This window comes from Miscanthus floridulus, chromosome 3 (genome assembly GCF_019320115.1).
Source record: "Miscanthus floridulus cultivar M001 chromosome 3, ASM1932011v1, whole genome shotgun sequence".
In the NCBI taxonomy this organism is placed as follows: domain Eukaryota; kingdom Viridiplantae; phylum Streptophyta; class Magnoliopsida; order Poales; family Poaceae; genus Miscanthus; species Miscanthus floridulus.
In genome coordinates, this window is record NC_089582.1 from 5,165,764 (window position 1) to 5,181,180 (window position 15,417).

General features: G+C 48.9%; 1 pseudogene; it reads left to right on the forward strand.

Annotated features, from left to right (window-relative positions):
• Window positions 1–4,423: 4,423 nt before the first annotated feature.
• Window positions 4,424–5,739, forward strand: LOC136543008 (uncharacterized; annotated as a pseudogene).
• Window positions 5,740–15,417: the final 9,678 nt, after the last annotated feature.

Genomic DNA, 15,417 nt, shown 5'->3' on the forward strand with positions numbered 1-15,417 from the left:
CGTGCTCCAGCGAGGACGAGCGAGGCGTGATTTTGATGAACTAATTTAACTTTTGTTTATCCAAACATATATGCAAATCATCATGTGATTTTGAGCTAAAAATGACATATAAAATCATAATAAAGTCCAACATATAAAGTTACACATGCATCTACATCGCAAAATGAGATAAGCTACTGATAAAACATAAGAGGATTAAGTTTGTTACCTCTAAAATCGAAGAGCAACACCAATGGAGGGGGAGAGAGCAAGAACAACAGCAAGCTGAAGAACAGAGGCAGTGAGTTTGAATGGAATGGCTCAGGCTCGGGGAGGAAGAAATGAGCTGAATTATAGGCCGGGATAATTAGTCCCGGTTAGGGGTCCAAACCGGGACTAAAGATTAATCTTTATTCCCGGGGCATCACCCAAACCGGGACTAAAAGCTTTAGTCCCGGTTGGTATTACCAACCGGGACTAAAGGTTAACCTTTAGTCCCGGTTGGTAATACCAGCCGGGACTAAAGATCCCTGCCCCGCGGACGACCGTTGGGCAGGGACCTTTAGTCCCGGTTGGTATTACCAACCGGGACTAAAGGGTCCTTTAGTCCCGGGGGCAAAAAATGCCGAGGCTAATGTCAAATTGGGACATCGTTCTAAAGTCTGTTCTCTAGTAGTGTACGGGGCATTTGTAGGGGCGGCTCAATCACCAGCCGCCCCTACAAATAGAAACTCCTGGGGCGGCTAGTGATTGAGCCACCCCTACAAATCAGACCCCATTTGTAGGGGCGGCTCGTATCACCAGCCGCCCCTGCTGTTCCATTTCTAGGAGCGGCTGGTGTCTGGGCACCCGAACACGTCACTGTAGGGCCGGCTCCATCGCCAGCCGCCCCTACAAAAAAAATTGAACCGTTGCTAAAAATCGTTTTTTACGTAGTGATATATGCTTGATCAGCATCAGCTAGCTTGCTTTTGTTCACACTATCTGCCTAGCTGATCTTTGTTTTCCTGGGCGGCGGACAGGTGTTTGTCGACTACTGCACTCCAACAGATGAGAATGAGATCGAAGAGCAGCAGAATAACTTCACTGGCTTCGGCTACTGCGTACGATTTTCTCCACGAGCATGCATACGTTCTGAATTAGTCAAACATAGATAGGCGGATAACTTTTGTTTCCTTTCTGCAATATATCTCGTTCAACTGAGCTCGTTTCTGGGCGCTGGAGTTATATATATATATATATATATATATATATATATATATATATATAAGAGAGAGAGAGAAATTATTTCTTACTCGTAGGGAGTAGTTACTGTCATGTTTATATCTCTAGATTTAGGGCGTCTATGGCCCGACGAAATTTATGTAGACGGAGTATATCATCATACTAAACCATCTAGGGTAGTATTTATGTCAAGTATGCAAATATACATATAGTATATGGTTATACTTTTTTATATACTACTGCAGTGGTATTTTAGTAATATATTAAAAACTATGGGCTCTTTTGAAAAAAATTCACGTACTAAGATTTGAAGTATCTTAAATTGAGTATCTAAACATACTCAAACCGATAAATTAGTATGCACACATACACAATGTGATTTATTGAAGATGGGAGTAACTACTCCCGAGGTAGGAAATGCGCGCGCGCGCACACACACACTGTCCCGTGAAGTTCTTGTCAACCGTGCCTCACATGTTTAATTCGGATCTTGGCTGCTTTGTTTGCAAATTATGGTTAACTCTGATTTGATTAGCTTATCTTTAAATAGTTTTAACCATTGCATGGAGTTGCATATATATATATATATATATATATATATATATATATATATATATATATATATATATATATATATATATATATAACAATTGAAGTACCACTTTTCCATGAAGGAACAGAGCGTAATACTCGGCGATGGTGTGGATGACGAACAGACGATGTGCTAGTGAAGTCGATGCCGTGGTCAGAGTAGTATGCGCGAGGTTGACGGGCGATGGGCGACTCAATCCCGATCAGTGATCGGGCGAACAAAAAAGATACAACAGTAGGGGATCGGGTGTACCCAGTGAGACGGCACGATGGCGGCGGCGCGACCTGATCCGGCGGTGCCCCCGGCGACATTGCACATCGACGCGGCTCATCCCGGCCGGCAGTGGCGCGACTCGATTGGGCGGCGCGGGGCGCACGCCGATCAAGGACACGTGGGGTCGAAGGCGCCGATGCGGATCGACGTGGTGGAGATGCTGTAGATCCACCCGGCAGCACGACACGCCAGATCTGGCTGCCTCCATGGCAGCTCAGGGTCGGGGCGTGTGGTCGGGCCTGACTGCCACCACGGCGGCACGGGACGGGGTGAGATCCATCTGCCTCCATGCGAAGAAGATCAGGAAGGTGTTGATGGCGACAGCCCAGCGATGAGCCCGAGGACGAGGCGACAGTGACCCGGCGATGATGAAGGGGAGATCCCGACCTGCAGCACGATGACGACGATGGTAGCCGAATCAATAGTTTCGGGTGCCTAAACAGGGGCGCTGCCCGCGGCGGAGATCAATCTCTCCGCGAGGGCCTGCAGTGCGGAAGCGGCAGCGGCTAGGGTTAGGATCTAAACCTAGGCGAATGATACCATAAAGGAGAATGGAATTGGTGGGATAATGGTTGTATTCCATTTGGTCTCATGGGCTGATTATATAGGATATATAGGACTAAAACCTCATGTGGGTAGACAATATGGTATTATTCCTATTTACTCTAACATCCCCCCGCAGTCACAGCGGGAGCGCCGTAGACGGTGAGACTGAAGAAGAAGCTGAAGCTAACATCCCCGGTCATAACAGTCGGTGCATCGCGTATGCTATGGCTAGAGATGAAGCCGATGAGTCCTCATGCAAGGCGGTAGCGCTTTTGTGTCGTTGTCGAGGTAGCCGAGTGTGAGGGCACAATAGCCATGGTCGAAGACGCCGTGCTGAATATTGCCGAGGTCGACATAGTCGTGGTCGGGTTGCCGTGTCAATGGAGGTGCTGGCGCACAAGTGGTGCCATGGGGATGACGGAGACGCGTCGAGGCAGTCATCGTGCAAGGGGGCGATGCTGTGGTCGACGCAGTCAGGGCCGTTGTGGACGTAGAAGAAAGGCAGGGTGGGAACGGGAGGGTCGATGCCGAAGTCGATGCAGTCAAGCCGCCTGTGTGCCGAGGCGCTGGCTGGATTTGCCAGACCTAGCAGCGCGTCGGGGACGAAAGCACACGTCGGTGTTTCCAATACCGGGCGTACAAGGGAGAGGGCCTCAACCACGGGGATGCGACGTGGTTGTGATGGACGAAGAAGAAGCAGTGCGGGAGCGGACGCATCGGCGAGCAGGGCTCAGCGACGACGCGAGGGAGCGGCTGGCGAGCATGGCTCAGCGATGGCGTGGGTAGCGGCAACTAGATGATGAAGACCCAATCAGCAGGACGAAGGCCTTGTGCAGACGGATGGCGGAGTAAAGATTGCGCAGCACAGTCGTCGATGCATAGGAGATGGCGATGTGGATGCACGGCGAAGCAGACACATGGGTGGCGATGCTGCGGCCTGATGAGGCGACACAGCAGCAGCCCTGTTGCTCGGAGAAGATGCGTGTAATACTCGGCGATGGTATCGATACGAACCGATGATGTGCTAGTGAAGTCGATGCCGTGGTCAGAGTAGTACGCGTGAGGTCGATGAGCGGTGGGCGACTCAATCCCGATCGGTGATCGGGCGAACCAAAAAGATACAACAGTAGGGGATCGGGAGTACCCAGTGGGATGGCACGGCGGCGGCAGCGCGACCCGATCGGGTGGCGCCCCTGGCGACAATGTGCATCGGCGCGACTCGATTGGGCAGCACGGGGCGCATGCCGGTTGCGGACGCGCGGGGTCGAAGGTGCCGACGTGGATCGACATGGTGGAGATGCTGCAGATCCGCCCGACAGCAGGGACACGCTAGGTCTAACTACCTCCATGGCAGCTCAGGGTCGGGGCGTGTGGCCGAGCCTGGCTGCCACCACAGCAGCACGGGACGGGGCGAGATCCATCTGCCTCCATTAGACGAAGATCAGGAAGGTGTTGATGGCGATAGCCCAGCGATGAGCCCAGGGACGAGGCGGCGGCGACCCAGCGATGACGAAGGGGAGATCCCAACCTGCTGCGCGATGACGACGATGGCATCCACATCAATAGGGTCAGACGCCTAAACAGGGGCGCTGCCCCCGGCGGAGATCGATCTCTCCCCGGGGGCACGCGGTGCGGAAGTGGCGGCGGCTAGGGTTAGGATCTAAACCTAGGCGAATGATACCATAAAGGAGAATAGAATTGGTTGGATAATGGTTGTATTTTATTTGGCCTCATTGACTGATTATACAGGATACATAGGACTAACACCTCATGTGGGTCGACAATATGGTATTATTCCTATTTACTGTAATGGAGAGGCATGCAGACTGGGCCGAAAAGTTTGTAGCAGAGGTGGAGTCTAGCTGCCCACTCCGGCGCGACACCTCGCGCTACCCATTTCTCAGGCATCTGTTTGAAGGGAAAACTGTCGGGTGAGAAATAATGGTAAAGAAACCAAGCCAATCACTCAGTTTCTACCTACATCCCGTGATTGTGGATGGGCGTGGCGTAGAGGTCATACTGTGTATTATGCATATGATGATTGCAGGAAGCTTGAGCAATCCTTCTTTCTATATATGGTCGAGCATACGAATCTCGGAGGACACCGACATAATCGGGATCAGCATCACTATTAAGTGCATGGAGTGGTGGACATCTCAGTTCAAGCTTGTGCTTCAATCTGCAATAGGAGGACTCACACTGCTGCCAAATTTTCAAGACATTTTCCATTTGTATGTTCCTCCACCGAGTTTCATGAAACAAGACGAATATGCCTTTTATTCAAAATGCTTTTAGGGTGGGTTCCCATGTGGGGTATGCGTGGATGGGTGGAGACCGGTTTTACAAGACTGGGTTGGGGTGGGTCGGGTTTAGATAAAATGCGGGTTGGGGTGCCATCATCGCGGCCATGGCAGCCGGCATGGATCAGCTCTTGCGCAGGCGGTGGAGCCACCTGACTCTCTCACCGCAACATGGGCTCTTGCGCAGGCCGACAAGCATGAGATGGAACGGACGGATTGCAGCAGCTCTGCGACTCCCTCGATGTTCATCGCCTCGGAGAAGCTGAGTGCTGCACCTGAGAGCTGCGGGTTGGGCGGGTTGGAGCGGTGAAGTGGGTTGGGGCGGGGCGGGTTGACCAGCTTTAATATTGGGTGGGGTCGGGGTAGCAGAGTTGTCTCATGAGCGGCAGGGTGTAGCGGGTTTAACCCCATTAGGAGGCGTAGATCCAATATGTTGCAATTGCAATGGAAAAAGCTACGGGAAATCTAGCAAAGTCATTAAACGAAATCCCAGAGCAAATTATTCAAACCTATTTTTGTTGTAATATTTCAGCACTGAAAAACAAGTCGCGTAACACATCACCTCTGATTCTGGACGGTCTTTTTGCGCCTCACGCGCCTTGTTACCCACCTGAGGAGATTTATATTGAGTATGGTGGCAAAGAGGAATGTTGAAACGGTAGTGTGCAGCAACGGGAGGAGATAGCAACATCAGATGGGCTCGTTTATTAGGTCCATGAGCCAGAACCGACGGATTATGCTCTGCTTTGGTTTTTCTACACATGGTGCTGCACTCGTTACTCTGAATTGAAGGCCGTGCCAAGACCCGGCTGGAGGGCTCCCTAGAGACAGCGGTGGAAAAAAAACATTTTCTAAAGCTAAATATGGCTATTTTGACGGAAAAAACGTCTCCAACAGATTGTAAAGTGGCTGTCCAAATTTACACGCTCTCCGTCCCAGAAACTTCGGTCGCTCGCCATCGGGTCTCTTCTGGCGCGTGGCGCGCCTTTGCCGTGCTCGCTCGACTCCAGTTCCATGCACGTGCCACCTCCCCGCCGCTCGGTGTCAGGCGTCAGCACTACTTCTCCGCCCAAGTCGCCGAGGCCTGCTATGGTCTGCTCCCATGGTCGTGCCGAGGTCTGCTGCTGGTCTGCTCTCTGGATGCCACCAAGCGAGGACTGAGGACAGCGGCCGGCCGGCTGGCTGGGGATCTCTTGCCTATTTACAGTCCTCGGCGCTGATGACGATGCATGTACGGCAAATCATGGACTAATTAGATTTAATAGATTCGTCTCATAAATTAGTCTCTATTTATGTAATTAGTTTTGTAATTAGCATATGTTTAGTTCTCCAAATTAGCATCCGAACGTTCAAGATGACAGTGCCTAAAGTTTAGTCGGGAATCAAAGCACGCCCTAGTTACACATGCAACGCTACATGCATGTGCGGACAAGGCACGTCCTACGTACAATTAATAATGCATGGTGAGGCGACGACTAGACCAAAGACTTGCAAGTCATTGCATACTTCAGAATGTGCAGTAGTGCAGCTACCTCCAGCTAGCTCTACCTCCGTCGTGAACTTGTGGTTGTAGTAGGCTGGTACAGCAACCTTGGGTACCCCGGCCGGCAGAGTGGCGGACACCCGACAGTAATTCGTAGACAGCACATGCACGCACACGAATAATAATGATGTCGCAGTTGTGCAAGCCATTGCTTTGAGATTGTCAAGTAGTGCAGCCTAGTTCTCGTGAACTTGTCCTTCATCACTTTGTTGTGGCATCCTAGGCAGGCACACGGCCGGGCGAAGCCGCCTCTGCATTTCCTTGAACGTTCCAGCTACTCCATGGATGGAAGGATGGACCGCTCGATGGCCACACTGCTGAGCACGAAAAGCAGCCCGCTATGGGCAGGACAGCTGAGTCAGCTCAACAGTGAAAAAGGCAGAGGCAGACATGACTTGTACAATACATCCTCCGGTCCATGATGTGCATTGTTGCATGCGGCCAAAACATTGCAATTATTAAAGCAAAATAAAAGCTACTAATAAAGCATATTGCTGATTAAGTGATCTAAGAGTGTGGTGGTAAGGAACTCCGCCTATGATGGAGCGTCTTTGGTGTTCCAGCATAGTAGGTCACAAGCCCTGGTAAAGGAGGAGGGTTGTGTTAGGCGTGGCGAGCCAATGTAAAAACTTAGCCACTTTAATCGAGATGAAACCCGAAAGAAAATCGTTGGGGCGTAACCCTCTTAGCGACGCGCCATATCGGAACCCGGGTATGGTGTTAAATGGGCAAGGGCCGGGTCGTCACCCCCGTGACGCGCCGTGTCGTGATTTGGGCATGGTGTCAAGTGAGCAAGGATCGAGTCATCGCTTCCTTAGTGGCGCGCTACATCGGCGCCCGGGTGTAGTGAAAAATGAGTAAGGGTCTTCACATCTGAGTCGACGGGTGCGAAGGGTAAGGAAGCTAGTCGAACCAACTAGAATCCATTTAGGTAGTTGGAATGTAGGGTCGCTTACAGGTAAGTTAAGAGAATTAGTTGATACCGCGACTAGGAGACATGTAAATATATTATGTGTTCAAGAGACTAAATAGAAGGGTCAGAAGGCGAAGGAGGTGGACAATACAGGTTTCAAGCTTTGGTACACAGGGACAGTCGCGAATAGAAATGGAGTAGGAGTTTTGATTGATAAGAGCCTCAAGAATGGTGTGGTGGCAGTGAGAAGGCAAGGAGATAGGATTATCTTAGTCAAGCTTGTCGTTGGTGATATGTTCTTGAACATAATTAGTGCGTATGCCTCCTAAGTAGGCCTCGACGAGAGTGCTAAGAGATAGTTCTGGGAAGACTTAAATGGCCTGGTTAGAACTGTACCTAGTAGTGAGAAGCTTTTTATAGGAGGAGATTGTGGCAGAACCGCCTAATTTAATGCCTCACAGGAGTGCTTGTCTTCCACCAGACACTAAGCACTCGAGGGAGAACGCTAAATTACTTGGTTCCGTCGGGCACACCCCAGGGGAGAACCCGAAAATCCATATTTTTGCCATCAGGATCACAAATAAGAGAATAAAGCTTACATCATTCGTAACCATTTGTTACATCACTTTTAATACAACATCAGAGTATAATATTTATTAATATAACAGCGGAATGAAATCATGTAATCAGAGTTATAAACAATTTAATTGAACAGCGGAATAGAAACATGTGAACAGAGTTACAGCGGAAATAAACATCTATTAATGACATGATAAAGTATTGATATATAGACTACGACAACAGATTATGAAACTTTCGTTTAAAAAGTATTTAGTGAGAGTTATAGATAACAACTACGATCGCGGCATAAAGGAATCCTCGCTGAGCCCACCAGGAGGAATCCATACACAAGGGTCAGCTTTAGCATCCACCTGTCACCTGCAACAGGGGGAATAAAACCCTGAGTACTCAATTGTACTCAGCAAGACTTACCCGACAGGAGAAAAGAAAAGACTCCAAGGATATGCAAGGCTATCTGGCTTGTGGGTTTATTGCATTTGCAGGAAGCATTACTAAGCGTGCGTCCTTATGTTCGATTTTTATTGATAGCCGTATTGGTTTATTAACTAACCATTCTATGTAAGCACCTGTGCTACTTTCAAGAAGGTGGTAAGCAATCAGATTTCCTTTGTCCATCTTTCATCTTCCAGTTCTTACTACGATGCTAAACCGTAGACAAGCCGTACCGGATCGCCCGGCGATTCGCAAATCAATGCCTCCAGCTGGGTACCCCGAAAACACACGCCCCGCTTGTACCCCGGGCACAAGCCGGACCAACCCATCACTCTCATGTCCTGGGTGTCCAGGTCCCCGTCCAAACTGGGACTCCAAGCCCCCGCCCCTGAGTCCTGGACTCAACGTGGTGCAAGGACCTCCTCCACCAAAAAGAAACCCTAATAGTCGGTCCGAAAAGAGTCGGATCCACGACAAAAGAGCAACAAGTCTTCCAAGCGCCCATACACAAGTATGTGCTCGGGATAATAAGTCTGTGACCTGCCTAGAGTCTTATGCAACGAACGGTCCTTAACCGACCAGATAGGGAAAACGGTGTAACAAAGCTATGACCCGCCTCCGCGGTGACACAACTTCTAACACCCACCAATACCCAAATCATATTCCTGCCCGGTCACCATTTTTCCTTCCACCATTTTATATATTCCAGGTGATAATCATATAGTCACATATTTCCTATATCTCGCGAGTGACAGGCAATCACTCGACTTCTACCGGAGTCCTGTAGCATAGCAATCTACACGATCCTGTCATACTATTAAGACTCATAGGATAAAGATATATATGCAAGTGGGTTTCATTCAACTCTTTGAAACTTAATGCACAAATATAATTTAAACTGCAGAAAGTAGGGTTATGCACCAGGGCTTGCCTAGGAAAAATATAATAAGAAGTTAGCTTTCCATCATGGCGACATGATCTCCAAAAGCACCATTCCTCCAACAACTCCCGACGACTCCGTGACCCACCGACGTCCCTATTATGATATGCAATGTAATGTCATGCAAAGATATAATTAATTGACTGCAATCGTGACTCGTATAAATACGCTTTACGCCTCTCAAGTTAATGAGCTAGTTCTAACGATGACCGCACTTGGCTACATATTCCCATTGTCAGATAAGACGTTATTTCCCAAATAGTATTTCAGCTATACAAACCCAAGTGATTTCTTTATTTTATCCTATCGTTAATGTTCACTCGCAGTAGGACATCATTACCTATTTAGCCACTAATTATTTTGGGAGCTACAAAAATTACATTAAGCAGCTAATATTGCTAGGAACCTACTGTAAAGATTTCAGACCCAATACTATTACCAATTTATCACAACACTTCCTATAAGTTTATATTTTACAACATTAAGTATCTTAAATTAATTATATAGCTTCTAGGAAAAATATCACACTATGTGAACCAACTATACTAACAGGTAGATCATGATTTTAGGAACTTAACAAAACTGGTTTCACAATTTTTGGATCCCTATACTATTTTATATTGATTTTACAATTTTATTCCTGAGACTAAATTAGCAATTGCTTAGAACAAAAGGACCAACAGACAACAGACGGCCCAGTGGCCCGCAGGCGGTGGCCCAGTAGCGTTGCGTGGCCCACCGACTAGGCGCGGCCTAGCCAGGGCGCACGGCGCGCGCGGCCCGCAGAGGCGCGAGGCCCAGCAAATAGCTAGCCCACGCGGCACGGCGGCCCAGGCGGGACGCAGCCACGGCAGGCCGGCCCAACGAGCCGGCCCAACACGGCTTGGGGCACGGCGGCGATGGCATTTTTGCGAAGTGACCCCTACGTTCTTCTGTAATCAATCCAAGGTCTAGATTACTGTTCAATGAGTCATGTATTTTGCAGAAAACACCCTGCATATTTCTATTCATTGGATTTCTCACCTTCTCACCTTTACAACTCTTCCCAGGAGCAGAGCACGAATAGAGGAGACCAGCCGCCGGCCCTACGGCATCGGCCGGGCATGGCGTGCTCGCGTGTGGCCGAGGGGCACGGCGCGGAGGTGAGGCGGTGACCCTGCGGCGCCGGCAGGGTGGCTCCGGGCGGCCGGTGGGCCGGCTCTGATGAGTAGCACGCGCTCACGGTGATGGCGGTTGCGGGGCATCGTGGCATGGTTTGCAGCGGTGTCGGTGGCCAAGCAGCGTGGCACAGGACGCGGCAGTGGGACCCACGCTCCCACACACGGTGGCAGGGCAAACCGGCTCGGCAGCGGGGCGCATCACCGGCCATGGGCAGCAGGCGAGCCGCATGGATGATGGCGAGGCGACGATGACATGGCCCGAGATGGTGGCGTGGGAAAAAACAGGGGCATCGGTGCTGGCAATGGCCGGCCACGCACACGGCGACTCCGACGTGCCGCGGCGCTGCAGCGGCCACGGCGAGACACTATAGGCACAGGTAGGGTAGCGGCCATGGGTCAGCACGGGGCCAAGGAACGCGCGGAGCAGCGGAGCCGCGCACGGGCTCGGGCGATGCGGTGGAGTGCGCTCGTGCGCACGGTGGCGGCGGTGGAAGCAGCTACGGCAGCACGGAAGAGCGAGGCGAGGTAGGGCCACACGTGGGGTGACGGCTCGAGGAGGCACAGCGACGGCGGCAAGAGCACGGAGGAGGGGCAATGGTGTTGGCTAGCGGCGTGTGGGTAGCAGCGGGGCCGAGGGCGCGGCCAGCGCGGACCAGGATGGCATGGCGGGGCCGGAGAAGGCAAGGCTGCGGCGGACCACCGGGCAGAGGACGGCAGGCGCGGTCGAGGAGCTCCGCGGGGCTCAGTGCTCAAGAAGTATGCGGGCAGGTGCGGTAGGTGGATGGCAGCTCGGCAATGCAATCGGAGACAGAGGGCAGACCGGGACAAGATGAGGCAGAGACGTGGAAATACGTGAGTTGGAACTTTGCTCAGGCGATAGCAGCTCGGCGTGGAAAATCAATCAGAGACAGACATGACCGGAGAAGATAGGAGCAGACAAGGGGCAGGCAGAGGCCAAGCCAAGGAGATACAGAAGACAGACGCGTGAGGGAGAGCAAGGTCAACTTGTACCGAGGACAGATTTCCACCACCAAATGGGAAACTCTCATCACCGTTCATGCATATAAAGCTAGACCCGTGAGTCTATATATGTATATATATCTCATTCTATTTATTACGGACTTTTATTCTATTATAACAGTTGCTCGTCATGCCGAATCTTAAAGATCAAATCGTTCGATAGCATCGTTATCGGATAGTCCTAAATATCCCTACGTACGGCGTAATTTAACTTGAGCATGTATTTGAGTCCACAAAACTAAGTCATACAGGATTCGCTTATCACTTCACGTATGTTTTAATAAAAATTCGAGAAACTCATTTCAAAAGTTTTACTTAGGCCTAAATCACGGCGCTAAATAATATCGTAACACCGGGGTGTTACAGAGATCTTAATGGGCATGTAGGTACTACAAGAGCAGGTTTCGAGGCAGTTCATGGAGGTTTTGGGTATGGTAGTAGGAATCAGGAGGGGAGAAAGTTCTGGACTTCGCGGTAGCTTTTGACCTGATGATAGCCAACACTTTCTTTAGAAAGAGAGAATCTCATCTAATGACCTTCAGTAGCGAACAACACTCTAGCCAGATTGACTTTGCCCTCGCAAGAAGAAAAGACAAACGAGCATGCTTGGGTTGCAAGGTGATACTAGGGGAGTGTGTTGTTTCTCAACATAAGCTTTTGGTGACAAACTTTTGTTTTCAGGTGGATAAACAAGCTAAGATTGAAAGAACAAAGTGGTGGAAACTGAAAGGAGAGACGTCAGAGGTATTCAGGGAAAGGGTTATCAAAGACGGCTCTTGGAAGGAAGAAGAGGGCATAAACAACATGTGGGAGAAGATGGCAACCAACATTCAGAAGGTGGCATCAGAGGTGTGTGGAGTAACCAAAGAAAGTGGAGGCGAGGCTAAAGATACTTGGTGGTGGAACGAGGAAGTCCAAAAGGCTATTAAGGAGAAAAAAGAATGCTATAGACGCTTGTACCATGATAGGAGTGTGGACAACATAGAGAAGTATAAGGTGGCAAAGAAGACTGCAAAGCGAGCTGTAAGTGTGGCAAAGGGTAGAGCTTACGAGGATCTTTACCAATATTTGAGTACGAAGGAAGGAGAGGAGGACATTTATAGGATGGCTAGGGTTGATGAGAGAAAGACAAGGGACTTCAACCAAGTTAAGTGCATTAAGGATGAAAGGGAACATCTCTTGGTGAAGGAGGATGAGATCCGACATCAATGGCAAGAGTATTTTGACAAATTATTCAATGGTGAGAATATGGACACAACCTTTTAGTTGGATGACTCTTTTGATGACACCAATAGGCGCTTTGTCTGGAGAATCCAAGAATCTGAGGTCAGAGAGGCGTTGAAAAGGATGAAAGGAGGTAAGGTGATGGGACCGGATGGTATCCCAATCGAGGTGTGGAAATGCCTCGAGGACATAGCTATAGTATGGCTAACCAATCTGTTCAACCATATTTTTCGACCGAACAAGATGCCTAATGAGTGGAGGAGAAGTATATTGGTACTGATCTACAAGAATAAAGGGGATATTCAAAGTTGTACTAATTACCGAGAAATTAAGTTGACGAGCCATACTATGAAGTTATGGGAGAGAGTTATTGAGCATCGCTTGAGAGCAATAACGTGGGTCTCTATGAAACAATTTGGTTTCATGCCCAGAAGATCAACCATGGAAGCCATTTTCTTAATAAGACAAGTTATGGAGCGGTATAGGGAGAAGAAGAAGGACCTACACATGATTTTTATTGACTTGGAGAAGGCTTATGATAAAATACCAAGGAATGTTATGTGGTGGGCTTTGGACAAACATAAAGTCCCAACGAAGTACGTTGGGCTCATTAAGGACATGTACAACAATGTTGTGACTAGAGTTCGAACAAGTGATGGAGACACGGATGACTTCCCGATTAGGATAGGACTACATCAAGGGTCAGCTTTGAGCCCTTATTTGTTTGCCTTAGTGATGGATGAGGTCACAAGAGACATACAAGGGGACATCCCTTGGTGTATGCTTTTTGCGGACGATGTAGTGCTAGTTCATGAAAGCCGGATAGGAGTGAATCAGAAACTAGAGTTATGGTGGAAGACTTTGGAGTCCAAAGGTTTTAGACTCAGTAGAACTAAACCTGAGTATATGAGATGTGACTTCGGTACTACTACTCGGGAGGAGGAATATATTAGTTTAGAAGGTCAAGTAGTGCCTAGGAATGATATATTTCGATATCAAGGATCAATGCTACAGAGAGACGGGGATATTGATGAAGATGTTAGCCATAGAATCAAAGCGGGGTGGATGAAGTGACGGCAAGCATCTGGTGTCCTATGTGACAAAAGGATACCACAGAAGCTAAAAGGTAAGTTTTATACAACGACGATTAGACCTGTTATGTTGTATGGTGCAGAATGTTGGCCTACGAAAAGACGACATGTTCAACAGATAAGTGTCGCGGAAATGCGTATGTTGCGTTGGATTTGCGGTCATACAAGAAGGGATCAAGTTTGGAACGATGATATACGTGATAGATTAGGGGTAGCACCAATTGAAGAAAAACTTATCCAACACCGGTTGAGATGGTTTGGACATGTGCAACGGAGACCTCCAGAGGCACTGGTGTATAGTGGAATCTTAAGCCAGGATAGTAATTTGAAGAGAGGCAGAGAAAAACCGAAGTTGACTTGGATGGAGACAATAAAAGGAGACTTGAAAGAATGGAATATACCCAAAGACTTAGTCTTAGATAGGAGTGCTTGGAAGACAGCTATTCACGTGCCTGAACCTTGATTGCTTTTGCTGGGTTTCAACTCTAGCCTACTCCAACTTGTTTGGGACTTAAAGACTTTGTTGTTATTGTTGTAAGAGTGTGATGGTAAGGCAGTAATGACTAAGGACCCGGATAAATGATGATTATTTGCACCGCCGATCTACTAATAAAGCTACTAATAATGATCTAGTAGTTACTCAACGCGCTAATAAAATCCAACAGCGACGATGACCGAGGCCGACCATGGTCGTACAAGTTTTCCAGTCGTCGCATTCAGAAATCGCGTTCCGATCCATCCTACACCATGATACATGATTGTATATATACTACTGGAAGGAAGTTGCTAAGAAGCATCCTCGGTGCTTCCTTGACTTTTCCTGCCGGACATGTGCAACACCCTGAATTTTTGCCTAGTTTAAAAATCACTAAAAATTTGAACCGTTTAAAACTTTCTATAAAACAAATAAATATGACTTACATAGGAATTATTTTATCACAAGTAGATCAACTTAAGAAATAAAACTACATGAGTGACAATGCCTTGAAGTGTTTGATTGCTTGCTTTGCTTGTTGAACATATGGTGGTACACTCTTCTTGAAAAGCCATATTTAATTTTGCTTCAAATTCATCTCAAAACACCCTATAGAAATTTCTGGAAAAAAGAAAAAGGAATTCATAAATGGAAAAGAGCTACCGGGCTCATTCTTGTTCTCTCCTCCCCTCGGCCCACATTGCAGCCCGCCGCCCTTCTTCTCTTCTCCCGCAATGGGCCGGCATCGGCAGCAGCCCGAGCGTGCCTGCTCCCGCACTGGGCCGGCCCAGCTCGGCCAAACACACGCCTGCTCCCCCTCCTCTCTCTCACTCACTGATGCACGGATCCCACCCGTCAGATATATGTGTTGTCTACCTCACGCAGCGACGCGGTATGCTCCTCGGCCACGCCGTCACCGCCTTGCCCCGGCGCCGAGGGGATAAGGATGAGGACGCCCTCTGGAAGCTTCCTAGCCCCACTGTTTCTCCCTCTGCGCTCCATGAACACGCGGTGGCGCAAGCTCCGTCGACCGTTGTCGCCATGGATAAGGATGAAGCTCCTCTGACGAGCGCATGGATAAGATCGCATTGTGGCAAACCGCCTTGTGGATTCAAATGTGAGC